The sequence below is a fragment of the Drosophila ficusphila genome, unplaced genomic scaffold (assembly GCF_018152265.1).
Source record: "Drosophila ficusphila isolate 14025-0441.05 unplaced genomic scaffold, ASM1815226v1 contig_127, whole genome shotgun sequence".
NCBI lineage: Eukaryota > Metazoa > Arthropoda > Insecta > Diptera > Drosophilidae > Drosophila > Drosophila ficusphila.
The window spans coordinates 2676929-2696016 of record NW_025064016.1 but is presented as its reverse complement, the minus strand read 5'-3'; the positions used below and the strand labels follow the sequence as shown (position 1 = coordinate 2696016).

The window sequence follows — 19088 nt, the reverse complement described above, 5'->3', positions numbered from 1 at the left end:
TAACTAGCGCAGCGGGATTTTGCGTTACTTTTTAAAATGGGTTCAATGAACTTTTCATAAAAAGCAATTATAATTTTATATTATATTGATAACCATAATTAGTTTTCTAATAATGCAATAGTTTGCAACAAACCAATATATTTATATATATATTTATATTTATTTATAAATAATTCATCCTTCAAGCTTTTCAAATAAATGTTAATTCTTAATGCCTTACTTATTGATTTAAATTTCCACATTTTACTCATATTGACAGAGACAAAAGAGAAACGAGCAAAAATATATTTTATTGCAAGTTTATTTCAGAGCTGTTTTTGTGACACAGTTTATTATTAGACAAACATCCGCACACAAAAAATAAGTAAAAACGCCATAGGATGCTCATTTCTTTCCGCATCCACCGCAGTCGCATAAAAAGAAGTCTGCGAGAGAAAGTTTGAAGAATTTTCTATGAAATGTTATCCAGCATTCGTTGCTGCACTTGGCCGCCAACTGTCGCCAAGCAACGAGGAGAAGAGGATAAAGCTGAAACTAAGAGAAATATTTGAAAACACGTAGCAAACATCAAACAAATTGCGGCGAAATCCTTTTAGCCAAGCTCCATTCAGCGGCAGCGGCGACAAACAGAAGCTTCTGCTTTGCTTCCGGTTTGCTTTGCGTTATGGCAGGACATCCGTTCTTCACCGTCACCCCCCTTCTGAAAAAATTTAATTCAAGCGGTAGAAGTGGCGCGCTGATAACTTTCGAGTAACCCGCCAAGCTAAATGCTCACACCGCCACTTGACGTCCCAACGATTTTTATTTGTCCAATCCCCCGAGTGCCACAAGCAGTCTTTTATTCTCTCTGCAGAGCCATTCAGCCAGTGATTCAGCAGTTGCCAAAAAATTTGTATCCTTTTGCGCCGTAAAGAGGCCACATGCTGCGAGAGACAGTCCTTGTGTGTCAGCCGTCTGGACCTTCCACATGTGTTTTGGCCCAGACCCGGGAGGTCAAGAGCTCGCCCAAGGTTCAATGTTTTACGGACCCTTTCGCAGACGAGTGCTGTTCTCGGAACGTAATTAATTAAATATGAGACATTCTTGATGCGCCGTTTATGGAATTAAGTCAATTTATTTGCATTTATTCACCCATTACTTTTCTGAATTTCTTTCTCTTATGCATTCTAAATATATACCTACATGAACTCATTACTGAAATGTTTCAGTTTTACCATTTTTTGTAAAGTATTTATAATTTTTCATTTGGTAATAAAATAACAAAAATTACTGAAACATGCGCAGTTCCATAACTAAAAATTCCTGTCCCAAAAATGCGGACAAAATTCCATAGAGATCACTTAAACATGAGAATCCAACTGGAGCCAAAAAGTTTCCCTGTAATGAAAACATGCCCACATGGGAATAGAATCATTTTGGTGAGCCGCAAAAAAATGCAGGGAAAAGAAAAAGAAACCGAGGGAAAGGATATTTGTGCCCCTGGTCAATGTATGTGGGTGAGGTGCATTATCCTGAAATGAGCTCCAATGCCAAAGAGGAAGTATGCTTGGAAATAACTCAAACTGCCAGACCAGTGCCACGCAAAAAAAAAAATTAAAATGCTTTATCTGCCGCTGGGCGTCATTTACATAAAACCGATTTCTGGCAAGGTCCTCGCGCAAACGGAAAAAAACACAAGAAAAAACTTGAAATGAAAACTAAAGCCAATGGAAAACTTGAGTGGGGAGAGGGGGGAAATGTGGGAAATTTTAAATTAACTTTATGATGGCTGAGGCACTCAACTGAACGAGCACATATGACAAGCCGCTTACTCCTGCCGGAATCCCAATCCCCATTCGTTTTTGGCGTCGTGTTGCCACTTAATTAAGGACATTGCTCCCTCGGCCGGAGGCATGCAAATGAAGAGCGTCGAGCAGGGAGCAAAAAAAATCATTTTCTATTAGCTGGCAAACAATTTTAACGCCGCAGTGTAATAAAATTGCCCAGCTAGGAGATAGAAGTGGAGGGGAAATAGCGACAGCCCTCGCACTTATCAAGGCTGATAAAAAGCAATAACGGAAAAATACTTGCGCCACCCACAGAAGCTGCAGCGAACAAGAGTAAGTAAAATCAGGCCAAAATGGGCAAAAGCAAAGTGAATTTTTCGAGCTAACACACACAGACACACACACCCATACATACACATTTACCCCTCTTACACACAGAGAGCGTTTAGTATGGAAATTAAATTTGCATAAATAAACGTCGACATGGGAAAGCGACAACGACAGGCAGTAGTGGAGGAAAAGCGCTCTAGCAGCCAGGACAATGACAGGACAACAGCCAAGGCTGCCGGCTGAATAGTGCCAGATACGGGGAGTCCTGCTTCCCCAACGCCGAAGAAATCTCAAATATGTGTGTTCGAGTTGTGCATAAACAAAATTAAATACAAAGCGAAAGGCGAAGGGGCACGGGCAACCGCAAAAAAAGCAGCGAAAATACAAACAATCAAAATAAATATCAACAGAATAAAGTGAAGTGAAGTAAAGTAAAATAGAGTTTTTGGGGAGCGAAAGGGAAAACTAAAATAAAGTCAGGCCACAAAAATGCACGTTCGAAGGGAAAACAATGTGCATTTGCAATTCGAACGCATGAAGAGTGTAAAGAATGTGAGATGCTTCGAAAATTCCTTCAATCAGCTTTTCTACGCTCTGGTTTCAAAAGATCCTTCCTTATAAACTAAATGATTTCATTATATTAAAGGTTTAGAAAATAAATTAGCATTTTAAGAGACATTTGCTGTTCTGTTACAAAAAAAAAAATTGCCAGTTTATCGCCTTCCTGGAATCAACAAGTCAAGCCATAAATATTCATTGGCCATAAAATGCGCAATTATAATCAACGAGAAGAAGCCGACAGGACTCTTTTGCAATTATGCAGAATGAATCAGGGCGAGTAATTTTCTTCATTAATACGCCATAAACAAAGGGGTTTTTGTCTTGCCTCCTGACAAGTCATGCACATGTGCTTCACCATATTTCTCATTAGACTTGGTTTCTGTGGCTGCCATTAAGCCACTGTGTTTAGTTCATTACGACGAACAAACAAGAGGCCACAGGAAGAGCAATACAGCGCTAATTTCGCCCAGCTTAAAGTCTTCATTATTTACAATGTCGCCAAAAAATTGAGCCGACGCCTGCCGCAAGGCCGCTGCAAACATTACTCAAGCTTAATGGCGAAAATGGAAAGAGTAAGGAAAAAAGGGGAAAAGCGGGGGGAAAAGCAAGTTCGGCTCTCCTGCGGCGCACCTTGACATATTTTCCTTTGGCCCTTCCGAGTGTGGGTGTGGGAACAATAAATAAACTAAGCCAGCGCCAAAGAAGCCACAGAATCTACACAAAAATCTGCAAACAAATGACAAACAGGAGCAGCCAGAGACAACTAAACAACAAACCAAACAAAACCACTGGGCGACAACGACAACGGAAAGGACCAAAGGCACCGCCGTGTCCTGTGCTAAGTTACCAGAGAGAGAAAGTGTAAAACACAGAGGGCCAGAGTTTTTGGCAATTTCCACTAGCCCAAACATTGCCAGGACCAACTTTAACCATAGTAAATGTTGTTCCGGGAACTCAATTCGCATGTTAACTAACTTAACCAAGAAAAACCAATAAATGAAATGTGCTTCAAGCTAAAAATTAAATGAACTAAAAGTGTGATAATAAACAATTATTTTAAAAATCTTTCGAATTTTTTTAAATGTAGTTCAAGACAATTATGTCCTCACTTAAATTCTTTACTCGTAGGAAATACAATTCCATTAGCTATTAAATCGGGAATATATTTCGCTGAAATCGCATTTCGGAATTTGAATAACCTTTCCGTTTCATGGCCGTCCAAATGATATTCATGTAAATGACTTTCGGTGGGCGGGGATTTTGCGAGGGTCCTGCCATCTGTAATTGCCCCTCGACTCCCGATGCACTCGAAGAGGTCCTCTGTGTCTGTATTTGCAGTAAGCGTTTAGCAAATATAACAAACAACCAGCGCATATAGATACTCAGCGTGTGTGTGGGTGTGTGTATATGTGTGTGTTTGTGTGTGAGTGAGTGGGGCATGCAAATATAGACCAACACAATTGCTTAGATTAGTGTCCACAGCCATGAAGCTGTTGTTGTTGCTGCTCAAGTTGCCAATAATTCGCCGTGAGTGTGTATGTTTTGCTTGGCCTGTGGGATTAGCCAAAAGTCTGAGACAGGTGTAATTTGGAATGGGGCTGATTCGCATCGATTTGGCAAAAGCAACCAGCAGGCGGCCACTTAGATTTCAAATCCAATTTCGCAGACCGAAAGTCTCAAAACAACCTCATGCCTCATGTTTAATTCAACAGAAGGAGCGCTTTGAACAGTTTCCCCCGAAACCAAACATATCAAAATTTCATGTGTATACAACACTCTCGCTCTTGATTCCTATTCATTATGAATTAAAACCGAGAGGCAAATTCACGGAGTCATTTATGTGTTCAATTAATCATTCTCATTGACTCCCAGCTCTCAGCGTTTTTTCTACATTATTTCCCTGTTTATTTTTTTCAATTGTTTGCCTGCCAATTAGTGATGGAAAAAATAAAAATTGCGGAGGCACTGGAAATTGTTTTCAGACATGAAAGATTAATTGCCAATTACCAGTTTCTATGTTCAATAAGCTTAATGAGTAATTAACTTTTTTCTTTTTTTTCTTCTTAACAGGAATTAGGTTACGGCTTTTTCATAACATGAGCATTTAATTACATACATTTTTATAAGACTTACTATATAATATTCCACATTTGTATTCAACTATGTTACTCTTCAAATTTAAATCAAATGTTCGCAACTGTTTCAAAAGTTGCCCAAGTTCAAGTGATGACTCTAAAACTGCCATGATGTCAATCAAAATTCTGATGGGCCACATGTTGCCTGGCGAAACTGTGGAGAGCAGCTAACATTTCTGTAAAATGTTAAAGGAGAAATTTTTCAAGTGGGGAAAATTTCTGTTGGCTTGCAGAAGGGGAACTTTAACTTTCGAAAATCTGTATTTGTGGGTCAAATGAAAACCCTACAATCCACTTGGCATCCATTTGGATCGACTGTTAAACACACATTCTCTCCCCACAAATGTTTCTCTGCGGTGACCTTTTTAATTTCGAGACAAACTTATTACAACTTGAGTGTACAGTAGTAAGGGGAAGATTTTTTGGTAAAAGATTATGTTTTCCCTTTGATTCAAGGCATTTATTGAGCTCTAATTTTGGATAAGAGCCTAATTCTTGGAAAATTGAAATCCAAAGTCAGTAGAGGGAAAAATGTTTCCGGTTTCTTATAAATTTAGGTTAAGTTTTTAAAGTGCTTTTAAAGCCCCACAAGGAAGATCAATAAATTTCAAATTATCCGACTCCGAAACAAGGTGCACAAAATCATTTTACCCATGAAATTTATTGGTTTTGGGTCTGTTCTTTTCCTCGAATATTTGTCACACACTCACGCCCCAACGTCCCAAAAGAGGGCAAAAAAAAGTGTTTTATAAACCTTCAATTGCTGTCAATTTATTGAAAACATGTCGCCGCAACTTCCTCTTCGCTCAAAACCTTTAGGCGGCCAACAAGAAATAAAGGAATCGGGTTTTTGGGAGTGGGACAGGAAAAAAACAGGAGGCTATGACCGAAATTTGTTTGCCAGCCTTGGGCAGAAAATATGACGAAGACGATTTTGGCCTGCCTTTATACTTTTATATTTTTCCGCTCTCGCTTCTGTGCTGTTGTCTTGTTGTTGTTTTTTGTTTGAGAAATGTGAACAATTTACAATAGAAATTGCTGTGTGTGCATTTGGCTGACTTGTCGTATACGCAATCAACGCGCGATTGCTAAAAGCATCGAGAGCAACAACGCAGACAGCAAAGTCTTTTGCTGCCAGGTGATATGGAGCTACGCAGACGAGCCTCTATAAAAATATGCAAATTTGCAAATTTTTAAACGAATAATGAAATGTAATATATAAAATATACATTAATAAAATAAAACGACTTCATGAATAAATAGAAACCCATAACAATAGGATTTTATAAAATTTATTCATTAAAATAAAAATCTTACAAAAATTATGTTCCCCTCCTTTGCACCTAAATTTATTTAATTGAAAAATATGTAATAAAATATTTTAATTACTTCCCATATTGATTGACGTATACCCTCTTTCATAGGGCATATGAAAAAAAGCAAAGCAAATGTTATATTTTACATTTCAATTGTTTTTTATGATTGCGCCCAAAGTGCACACGTAACGCGCTTGACAATTCTCGATGGTTGTCTCCCCGGTTGTCTCCTCGGTTTCTCCTGTATTTATTTTTGTTTTTGTTGTTGTTGTCAGCCGGTTGTCAATTTGGCTGGCGTGCGTGTAAATTGCACAGCAGCTGCTCGATTGACAATCCCCGTGCGTGTATTGGTGGCCGTCGGTTGTGTGCGTGTTATCAGCGCTCTCCTTGATTTTATGGGGCATTGCGCCGAAATTGAAAGTGAAAAATGCCTTTCAGGTGCTTAAGTGATGAAGTGCCAATTGCCTTTGCCCTCATCCCTGATTGCGCGCTTGAGTATTTTCGCCAGTTTTCGTATTGATTTCCTGTAAATTATTATTTTTTTCCCATTTCCTGTTTGTTTCGATGGCAAAAATTTGCGTGTATGCTACCCAAAAAAGTAGGCAACAAAATTTTATGGGTTCTAGCACATGTGAGTTAAGCATGGAATGCATGCTAATTTTACCTTAGTAATTGGATGTGGACTTGGATTGGTATTCCTCAGGAAGTTTTTGGGTGCATGTATGTTAAATATATAATAATAATAGAATTCGGAATAGCAAACCATCATAGAAACCTGTAGGTAATGGTTAAAGTATTTATTCTAAATATAAACATATTAAATGTGAATCTATATAAAAAACTCCCAAGATACTTTTTTCCGAGAAATTTGTCTGACAATTTTGCCAGCACCTTCATCACCAGCATATCTCACTTATGGTCCTCAAATCAAGTGGCATAAAAATGTAAATTAAACTCCAAAGGTTGAGCAGCTGAAAAGAGCAGTGGAATTATAGACATTATCCAGCCGGCAATCATAAGATATTGCAACAAGAGAGCAGCGGGCCAACTCCCTAATGTACAGTTACGTCTTCGGAGCCAACTACTAAATTAGGAAACTGGGCCATAAAGCAGCGGCCCACGAAAGCTGAAGAAGCTTGAAAGAACTTTGTGGAAAACAGGGAGGAAATGTAGCAAGAGCCGAGCTAAAAGCAGTGGCAACAAACAATTTTACAACTTTAGGCTCGCGCTTACATAAAAATAAATTTCTTATTTACATAAAGAAACTTTTAGGTTGCCAACCAACAAACAACAAAATAAAAAAAAGCAACTGAAATCAAAATAAAAACCGCAAGAAAAAATATCCCATCCCAACGCTGAGGTGGCAACAAACATTAAGAGCAGCAACATTTGCATATTTCGTATATTTGGCTTTTGCCTTAATTTGTTTGCACATATAAGCACACTCCCGCACACACACAAAAATACACACAGACGCACACACAATCTCAACAAAGTGACTTTGCATGTTTAACAGCTCAGCAGATAAGGATCTAGCAGAATCTCCGCTGAGTCGCAACTCAGATTAAACAATAAGCTAAGGCAAATATTTGAAAATGATTAAATTTGTATTCAATTATTTTATTATCCGAAAAGGACTCTCGAGAGCATAGAGAAGAAAACGAAATGGTTGAAAAAGAAGTCAAAAATAATGAATGGTTAAATTAATAACGAGTATCAAGGTAATATTATTTTAATATGGAAATATATGTAGCTTTGATATGGAAATACCTTTTGATATGGTAATATCATGCTTTTACTTTAGTAATATCATTTAATGTAAAAATTTGGTTTTAATAAGTCCTTTTAAAAAAAACAATTAAGTGAATAACAAAAAATGGTTTGGGAAAATACTTTTAAATTGAATTTTATCATCGTTAGTTTTCAGCACCATAATTCACTAGACGAGATATAACTTTTCTGTAAATAAATACGAAAACAAAAATATACGAAATTTATTGAGAGTAAAGTGGAGTGGAGATCGGGACGATTTGTTGTTGGTAACGAAGCATTAGCGCTAACGATGCATTGCGATGTCTGTGTGTGTGTGTGTATGTGGGCGCCCTTTGCGGCTGTGTGGGTGAGTATCTGTGTGAGCCGTCTGTATCCGAGTGGGCCGTTTGCTGATGCCTATTCCCAGTGCAGCATTTGGCCCAGTGCTGGTTGGTTGATTTGCTTACGCTGCCAGACGCAGACAAAAGTATATTTAGACAGCAGCGGGTGAGGGGCCCTTTTTTCACAGTCATTTGGGCACATAACAATCTTTCTTTCTTTTTTTTGCAGGGTCTCTTCTCTTCTCTCGTAGTGCCCATAAATATTCTGGCATTGTTTTGCTTTATTATTTTTATTGTTATTGTTTCCCCCACCCAACCAACCGAACAGCAAAACAGCCAAAGAGCCAACCAGGCAACAGTGTTTGGCTCTTCACAATTTATGTTGATTATTTTTATGGCGCGGTCGCTTGGTGGCCAGTCCGTCGTATCAAAAACAGGAAACTAAAGCCCGGCAATATGTCAATATATATGGCATAGTCTGGCCGCTGTTTGGTTTGTGTTTAACGTTTAACATGACAAATGGCCACGCCCCTGGCTTAACGCTTGTGTTGTCAATGAATGGCAATTTATACCCATGCACAGTTAAAAGGCCCAAACAAAGGAGCCCATGATAAAAACACGGCTGAAAAAGCTATGCAAAATGTTTAGAAATATCCCAACATTTGTTGGGGTTGAGATAAACAAATGTGGACTTTTGAATAAAATCTAAATAATTCTTGAATTTTATTTGTAAATAATTGATTTATAAATTGCTTTGTACGTTCAACGATAAAATTTTGTACAGACGTTTCTAATATTAGTTAAATAGATACTTAGCTCCAAAGCAGACAATCAACTATTAAATCAGCTTCCATTTACGAGTATGTTGCGTGAGTTTGGCCTCTATACTATTTATAGATATATAGAAGGAAGGCCCGCGATTCCAACGAAATGACACATTAACAGGCATCCGCACACAACTTTGAGGTTAAGCCAGAGTTCCAAGGATCAGGGAATGTGGGAACTGGGAACTGGGAACAGGGAATGTGGCATGATGGCATCATGGTTGGCTGCATACCGAGTTCTGTCTGAGCCAGGACTTTGCAAGTGGCTTAGCCACCCACCAACCTACCATCCGACCAACTCACCGACCCACCGACCCATATTCCCGAACCCTTCGGAGACCTCAGAACTCGTTGGTTCCTTGGCCTCGATGCTCGATTCTTTGTGTTTTGTGCTCGGATTTTGACTCATGCTATTTTAGTAGCTGGCTATTAATATTTTACTTCTTCCTGCACGTTTTGTGTCCTCGATGTTTGTTTGCTTGTTTGTTTGCCTGGCTGACGCCCTTTTTTTTGGATTTGTTGTCATCGTTGTCGTCGTCTTCGCTGCCATTAATACGCTTAACATGGGTAACATGATAAGCTAACAAGTGTGTTTGTCTAGGTTTTGACTTGGTTTTGATGTGGTTCGCCCTCACCGCTCGCTGATGCCTCGCACCCACTTAAAAAGATTACGGCCTTGACTTGGTTTCTTCTCGGGCGGTTTTGTTAAGATTACCTTGATTTAGTTCCCCATCCTGTGGCAGCATATGTGTGCACAAGGGATCTGGAAAATAAAAACCAATTTCAGAGCGGAACACAACACACAAGGAGTTTATCAACTTATTAAGAATACTGCGTAAGTTGCTCAAAGTTTGCTTTTAATAATTAAAATTAATTAGAATCATGTTACATCAAAGTAATTCATTTCAAGGTTAGGCTTATTCTATTACAAAATTCTCTTTTTCGAATTGTTGTTGAACAATCTAAACTTAATTTAATTTAATTTATTTGTTGTTTTCTGCGGTATTTAACAACGACAGTGGCCGAAATTAATTGCAGTTCATTATAACCATTACAAATCCAGCAACCGCACATGGAAAATCAATTAAAAGCAGCGTAAGATAACAAAACATTTGCACGGCCACCGCAAATCGTTGCCGCAGAAATATAACACAAAAACATTTGAAAATTGAGCCACCAAACACCGAAATCGCGCCCGACAAACCAATGTGGGAATCCAACGCGGATCGTGTCAATATTGGGCCAGTTTTGTGGGCCATCAAGTGGTTCGAATGGGGAACACTTTGGTTGTTAAATGTTCAAAATTAACAAATCGTGTTTGGCTGAAAATACCACTTCATTTATTTATAAACTTTTACCATTTACCTTTTATTTTTAAGACAAGCCTTCCACTTTTGGTTAGTAAAATGTAGAAATGGATTCTAATTTCAACAATAAAATAAAACTTTTCCAGTGTCACTTCCACAAGCAGCATTTGCACTTGTTTGACTTTCGGGTAATATACACATTATAAATATATACAGGAACTTTCGAATAATCCGAGTGAATGCAGGTAAACTGGTTCCAAGTTGAGATACAGATTATCCCCAGACGAAGACACATGGCAAACAAGCAGAGAAAACACACAGCAGCTGAATTGAACAAAAAGCGCAAACAAAGAGCGGGACAAATTTGCATTTGATGCGCGTATTCCGCACCCACAAAAACCACCCACAGACGCAGGATGCAAGGACCTTGGCAGGGCGGAAAAACCAAATAAAATCCCTCAACAATATACATAAAATATCGACTGCAGCTTTCCGACTCCACTTGCATCTGGAGAGCATAAAAATTGCATTCAGCAAAAACTGTAACTGAAAACAACGAAAGTGTTTTCCAACGTTGGAAAGTCAGAGGGGAATTAAAAATGTATTTTTATAGAAAATAACAAAAATGATTTAGAACAAGTGTTATGAGGGGAAAAATGGAAATGTTTTTTAAATATTTATTTTCCTACCCCCTTTGGGTATCAGGATTTAATAAATGCGTTTTCAAAAGTTAAAATGCAAAAAGGAAACAAGCTGAAATATTTTTTGTATTTAATCTTTTCATACTAACAAATACAAAGATTCTGAATAAATGTAAAACGTATTGTTGGTAAGATTTATATGAAAATATAGGGAAAAGAAACTGTTTGTTTAACACCACTCTACAACCAAAGATCAGATGGATGCTTTCGAATTAAACTCACCCCGTGGAAACGCACGCCAAACATTCAGCTCATGATGGGGAATGCGAATGATTTCAGCATCTGAGGCTGATCCGAGTGGGTCGGCATTCGTCAGCAGATGCAAGGACACCTGAGACTGACACACTTTCCCTTTAAGCCAGTTGTAAAAGCGAGAAATTCACGGTATTAAGAGCCGTAATCCAACGCTTCCTCCTCCATTCGCAGCGATCCAGCAGCCATAACCACCAACCCAACAGTCCACTTGTGCATCGGAGCGTTTTGCCAGCGACTTAACAACATTTTGCATTCTGCCCACTGTCATCAGCCGTTGTTGCCTCTTCTTGTCCCCTCTGAATTCTCCCAACCTACACCCGAACCACCCCCCCTGAATTTTGCCACCCACCTTTCCCCAATTTCCCCGCTACAACTACCACTGCAACGGCTGTCGTTGTTTCCGTTGCCATCGCCGGGGAGGAACATTTTGCGTAATCTTGTTAGATAATTACCGTGTAGGGACCGTGTGGTTTCCCCATCCGTGTGAGCCTTACTCCCTAATGCTCCCTTCTGCGTATGTATGTGTGTGTGTGCGATTGGAGTGGGGGGAAGGGGGTTGGACCAGGTCGGTAGGCCATTTCAATTGCCCAGCATGCTCGGCTGCCAATTGGTTTCAGATACTCGGCTACCGACCCAGTTTTTGGTCCCAACTTTGAATATAACTGATGTGGGGAAAAAGTTTGAATGGAAGATCCTGGATTTACTTGGAAATCCAACTACATATTTAGAGCGGAAATTTAATTAAATTCGGACTGGAGCAACTGCAAAGCCTGTACTCAGACAAGTCAGTCCTATAGTTTCCCTTAACAATAAAAAATGTTATTTATATAATCTATTAACCTTATTTACCGACCTAAAAAAATCAAGTTTACTTTTTACAGTTAACACATTTATATTCAATAGGAATAAATAAATTAAAGTTTGTTTGCATTCTAATGGTTGGTTAACAGTGAAAATTAAATAAGCGTCTGTAAAAAAAATTATAAACTCTCTGGCAAACAAACCGAAATTCAGCAAATTATTTTTAAAAATGAAAATATCGATTTGTTATGTGAACTGCCGGAAATGAATTTCCAGCCGGACATCCTTGAACAAAACAATTCGCTATCAGTGCAAAGCTCTTACACTCGTTTAATAAGTATTATACAACAAAGCAACAAATTTCGGTTGCTTTTAAGTTTCAATTTGAATTTCGAAATCACTAAAACCAATTATGCGGCAGTGCAAAAGCCAATAATCACCAATTTAACGCAACAATACAACTAGCAACTAATTTATTTATTAAGCCAAATTATATTTGGGCAAAAAAACTTCATCGAACGCTTTCAATGGCAAAGTGCAAAATTGGAACAAATAAAATGTATTTTATTTATGCGCAATAAGCAAAAGAAATATGAGTAGCAGACTGGGAAATTGTCGACTTAATGATTCAATTGCATTTATGCTCGATCAATTGGAAAACAATTATCACAATTATGAGGAAAAAATTAAATGGGAAAATAAGTATTCAGGCGAGGGTCACGCACGTAATTTGTTTACTGTTTTTTCTCACGAAAATGATTTTCTGTTTGCCTTTGGCTCACTTTCCACTTTCACTTCCCTGCCTGGCAATTTACATAATACAATTTGCAATTATCTTTAATGCGCTTAAGTTGGGCTTTTAAATGGTTAACTTATGCGTTCCAATTGATTTTTAAGTTATTTATATTTTTACGAACTATTGTGCAGCTAACTGAAATAAGAAAAAGGCTATTACATTTTCAAACAAAGTGTTAAATATAATTAATTTAAGCTCACCTTTCCGAATATTTATTTATTTATTTTATGCATCCCAAGATGAGGCTTCAACTATAAAAATTAAGCAAGCAGCACCAAAATATAAATAAAAGCAAAGAAAATAAAAAACTATCATTTTATTTTGATGAATTTTGAAGCATTGCCAACTATGATAAATGTTTTCAGATATCCGATTATGCAGATAATCCTATTTCTGGTTGGTTATTTTGTTTAGTTAATTAATTTCAACAAAATATTTCTAGTTTAAAAAGTTTTTAAAGCATTCCTGAAGAGCACTGCGCAGGGTTTATTTTGTTTCCGATTCCAGCTAGTCAGATGAACTTCTTATTTGCTTACATTTACAATTTTAATAGTTTTTCAATTTTTCATTGAGTTTGTATTTTTTCCCCTCGCTTTTCCGCACCTCTCCCCTCAGTCGAACTTTTTGATGAACAACAAGCAGGAAGCGCCGGCAGGGAGATGGATGCCGCCAGCCGGGCCGCATAAATATTTTAGATTTTCCACGCCAGACTTTGTTGCTGTCACTGGGAAATGGTGGTGGCATGGTCGTGGGTGCAGAGGGGGGGTGCCAGCTATGAGGGGGGAGGGGTGAGGAAAAGAGTTTCTGCAGTGGCAGCCGCACTTTTGCAAGGCCTATTCTGCCAACTGCCAACTCTGGATTGTTAGCCGCTCTGGCCGTGTCGTTTCTGCCTAGTTGGCCAAACTTGGCAGCCGGCAACTGCAATGTTGACGCTGCTGTTGCAACAGGACTGCGGTGGCCGGAATGAGGATCCTGGCTGGATGAGGGGTCCTGCAAAAAATACACAGGCTGCGGGCTGCTGCACAGAGAAAAACACGCTAATAAATAAAAGTATTCAGTTATTTTTCTGCCAATTGCAGTTTGGTGCTGTAGCCTCGGGTCTAATATTCCATTTCATTTCGATGCAAATCCATTTTATATGGGGTTTTGTTAAGAAAATATAAAACCAAAACAGGAACCGTTTAAATATTGTTCGCTCAACACCAATCATTTAATAAACAAATTTACCTTGAAAGATTATTTGTTTATATTAGCTTTAAATAATATTCTATTTTAAATTTGTCAAAATCAATACCATATTTTCCACAGTGTTCTTCTGTATCCTCAACTTCTTTATAAATTGTTGCTGCTTCGGGTCTTTTCTGCTACATGATTGGAGGTCTTTGGTATTAATTTGTTGCCTGCACCAAAAGTGCTTAATAAATATTTTAATTGAGAAGAAGCACAGCTCGTTCGGGTCAGGATGCAGGATTCAGGATGCAGGATTCAGGAGCCTCTGTGCACGGATCAAATTCAAGTGGCACGCAGGTCTAAGGGTCTTGAGGTTAACGCAGATTGAGAGGCAATATGTGCAGACTAATGACACATCACGTACGTGCTTTGATGGATAAATAATGTGATGGGGAAAACAAAGTCGAGAGGGCAGTTGAAAAGCACAAAATATTATGACAGGGTGGGAAAAAGTTTATGGAAATATTCATTAGCCTTGATCAAGTTTGATTAAATTGAATTTTATATTATTATAAATTCTTAATGAAGCAATATCTTAGCTAAGCTAGATTTATTAAACATAAAAATTACACTTTATCACTTAATCCGACTTTAATCAAGAAACTTCAACACTTTATGCATATTAAAAAATGCTATTTTAATTAATCAAATTTCTCAGATGTTTTTTTTAGCCAAACGATTAAATCTGAGACTAAAGTTTATTCCGAAAGTTGGCCAAAAACTGCAGAAGTTCAAGTTGAGTCGAAAATTGCATAAACTCATTTGTATAATGCACACGCTCTGCCATGCAATCCCCCCTCCCTTCTGCCCCTGCTCCACCGCTTTTCCCCGATTTTCCTCCGCCTTTTATGTGTGTGTGTGTATGTGTGTGTGAGTGTGTGGTGTCCCGCTCATCTGCATATGCAGCGATAGAAGCGTTGAAAACTATGACTCGAAAATGTGACCTGCTGGATGCGTAGTCGGAAAATGGTAAAATTGCGGGCGGGTGGCGTTCGTTTGGGGTTGAAAAAGGGGGTCGAAGGGGGCATGGCCTGGCCTTGGGCGACATTTAGCACTCGCCACGTAGCCCGGCCACGCCCACCCACTTGGCCGCCTCCCGAACTCCCCGAACTTAGCCAACGAACATGGCGGAGCTTAACTGTGACACATTTTACACATAATTTTCAACACCTAAATCCGCAAGTTAGTGCCAACCATCAGATTTTGCACACGTTAACGCAAACATAAAGCGTCGGATTTTGGATTTTCGACTCTGCAGAAGGAGAAAACGAGAACCTTTTAGGTACCCAGCTGGACCAACGTGTTTTGTGCATTTTAAAGCGACCAACTCATCCCGGCCACGACTAAAAAATGGACCATGAAATGCACAACTTTTTGTGCATGCGAAAACAAAGGAGAAGCGAGTGAATATTCAGTGCAGATTGGCCAAAGCTGGAAAATTTCACGTCTTCTGGTCCGAAAGTTTGCGAACGGACAAGATGAACAGTTAAGAAAGTCAAAGGAGCTTATAAAAGGCCAAGAATATGAAAAAAGCAGGATAAGAGAATTTCAGAGGTTATTAAAGATAAATAAAGAAAAGAAATTCAAAGCAAACAAAATTGTATTAATCTTTTCTAAGAACATAAAGCACTTTGCAAAAGTTTATCCCGCATACAAACATACAAAAACCATTGCTCAACTGCACTGCCAACAAATGTGGAATAATGCTTAATAAATTTAGAAATTTGCATGTAACACATTATACATTTACGCAGAGGAGCAGCTCTTTTGATTTATCAACATGGGAACAGGACCCAGCAAATGTTGAACACATCTGGCTATATGATTTACATATCAAGCCGACCGTCAACTCGAGTGTTGTTTCTCTTGTTGTTCCCGAAGTTGTTGACCGTCCATCACGTGACGTGTACTGTTTGTTTTAAGCAAAAGTTTACATTACCGGGGAGCGGGGGAAAGGAGAAAGGAGAAAGCTGGCAGATGAGTCGGTTGGAGCCTCCTGCAACTTGAAGCGGAAATTAATAAAAACAAAAAATGTTTCTGGCCAGCTGGACACAATAACATAAAAAATACCAGGGAAAATTAATATGCAACTTTGTGATGTATGTTCTTTGTGGCATATGTTGCATGTTAATGCAAATGTATACATTTTAAACGGTGGCCTTTCCTTAAAAAACTAAAAGCTTATATCCTAAATAATCCAACCGTAAAATGAATATTTTTAATGCAACTTCCGAACATCTGAATTCAATTAGGCTAATCAAGTTCGGTTCGTGCTGCGGCATAAGTATTCACTAAAAAGAGTTTCGTATCGAAATATTTTCCCAATCAAGTGCAGCCCCCAGAAGACTGAAAAAAAAACGAAGAAGCCGAGCACTTTCGCCAGCAACAACAAACTGTTTGTATATATAAATAACTCGGAATACAACCTCCTTCTTTTACCTCCCCCCCTTTGCCCCATGACCTCAACCCGGTGACCTCGGACAAAATCAGCCCGGTTGGCCTGGGTTGGCACAAAGATAAAATGCCCCCAAGGAATCGGGCAACAGTTTGTAAAAGTTTTCAATAAGCTTCGGTATATCGAAGCAGTTTGTGGATGCGCAGCGGAAATGCATAAACATTTATAAGAATTTCCTTTGAAAACATGTTAAACATAATTTCCAGCCGGGCAAACGAATGAAAGAAGGCGCCAGGGGAAATGTGACAAGAGAAATCAATTGAAGTTACTTGTAAGTGAATTTCAAGTTGTCCCCGGCAAGTTTTCGTTATTTGCTTAATGAACAAATCCAAGGTTATCAGCTTCTGGGAAATACATAATTTAATTTTGAGATAAATATTTGCTTTGACGATGGGCGAAGAATATAAATTTAGAAATGAGACTGAAATAGAAAGAGGGAAAACATTTGAATTCGAATTTAAATTATAATTTCTAGTGCTATTTTTTTTCTTATATATATGTCTTATTATGCACTTATTTGATGAACTCATTCCACTTTATATTTTTTGTTTTATTAAAGTGTTTCATTATTTACCTATAGGATTTACTGAACACTCCCTAACCATTTAAAGTTAATTTGTTTGCATTTATTCAACCATCAAGTGGGCGGCATTCTCTCTAAGGGAAAAGAACAACAGAAACGAAGGCTCATCCCTGGAGGATCTACCCCGCCTAATGTCACCATAACTCAATGGGAACCTATTGAATCACAGCAAATTAACATGCATACATCTGGGCGCAGCGATGTGGTGGAGAGTCTCGTGCAGAGCAGCCCACGAGGAAACAAGGACACATGTCGCCCCATGGCGAAGCCCATGCCCATCCTGTGTGGATCAGAACAGGACTCTTGTGCCGTTTGGCATACGAAATAAGCGCAAACAAATTCGATAACAAATGGTTCGGAATCGACACAGCAACAATGCACGGGATATATATAATATATTTATAAAGAAGGAGACGGAACAAAAAAAGCGAAGCGAAGGACGCTGCTGAATTTAGGAACAAATGACATATTGTCAGGGGCAGAACAAAACAGGAGAGAGAGACAACATATGGTTAGCAGTCCGCTGTGACTTTCGGTTCGTGTTTGTTTTTGTTTAACGTAAATATAAAATTTATTATCCGGCGGAGCGCATAAATTAGCCAAACAAGAAATCAGAAGCAGACGCAAATTGAGACCAAAAGCCACTTCTCTTCTCCCCACTGAGCTCAACTTGATGATGATAACAAATGAAATCAAACGAGTGGAATGTAGGATATAGAATCACATAGTGGTTATGGTGGGGGAAGGCAGATACCATAGCTGGCATCATCAATTGCTGGGAGTTCACAATTTGAATTAATGAACTATCACATGCGGTTCTCAATTTACGAAGCGATAAAACAAACAAACTTATTTATTGATACTCTTGTATGTGTAAGTATTAAGTTTATAGTAAGTAGAATTTGAAACAAGTTTAAGACGCCAAATGTAATTATCATTTCCTTAGTAGATTCTGTTTAGTTTATTTTAGAATATTATTTATATACCTTAAAGATCTTCGTAATCCAAAATAGTTGTGTTGATATTCCCTGTGAGCCCCATCGCCTTGAATAAATATCAAATATCAGAGCCAAATGGGCCCTCGGGGCATTTCATTACATTACGTTCACACTTAACCATAAACAGGCTAATTAGTTGTTTTGCGCTCGACGCTCACAAGTGTTAATTTTCCCAAAACAAAGCACACACACTCACTCACATTCGGTTAATTAACACATTTTCGCAGTTTTCACAGTTTTCGCAGCTTTTGGCCGACATCTCTTCTCTGTTCTTAGCACCACTACCGCAAAAAGGAGCAAAGAGCATCCAAAACCTGCGGCCAAACGTGGCTTTCGATGTGTTCCGACCATAACTTTTGCGGCCCAAAGTCGCTGCCAAGGCTAAGGACCACCGTATATGCAAAGTGCCTACGAGAAAAAAAAGCTGGAAAATCCCTGCGAAAATCCATGGAAACATGACCAGCAAGCGGTGGTAACGAAAAGTTTTGGACAAACCGGGACGAAAACTTTCAAGATTCCCAACTGCAACACTTGCAGACTGCGTTGAAAGTGCACGCACACTCGTCTAATCCCGCACACAGATACCCAAAGCCCAAGTCCACACACACACACACACACACAAATGGACCATTGTGCACATCCTGCATATCCTGCCTGTTTACCAAATGAGTTTTGTGCTAGTTTGTTTAATGCCTTGGGCCGCAAAATTTATGATGACAGGCGGGGGGCAGTGAAGAAATGGAGTGAAGAGAAGGGAAGGGAGGGGAAGGGGAAGGGGATAAAGTCCTATCTATCCGGAGAGTTTCTTGGTGTAATGGACAGATAACTGTTGCCTAATTGTTCTGACATTCATATGAAGCGAGGGCGCAGTCATAAAAGTTTCATTCCATTTAATTCGTTCTCGATTCATGTGGTCTTATTTTATTTGCGCTCTGAG

General features: G+C 38.8%; 1 long non-coding RNA gene across 1 annotated transcript; it reads right to left on the bottom strand.

The window, feature by feature from the left end:
- Window positions 1–8893: 8893 nt before the first annotated feature.
- LOC108095071 lies at window positions 8894–13214 on the bottom strand. The gene is made up of 2 exons (XR_001771606.2): window positions 13086–13214; window positions 8894–9788 (listed from the first exon to the last, which is right to left on the bottom strand). It is a non-coding gene; the product is annotated as an uncharacterized LOC108095071 (long non-coding RNA).
- Between the last annotated feature and the right edge of the window lie 5874 nt (window positions 13215–19088).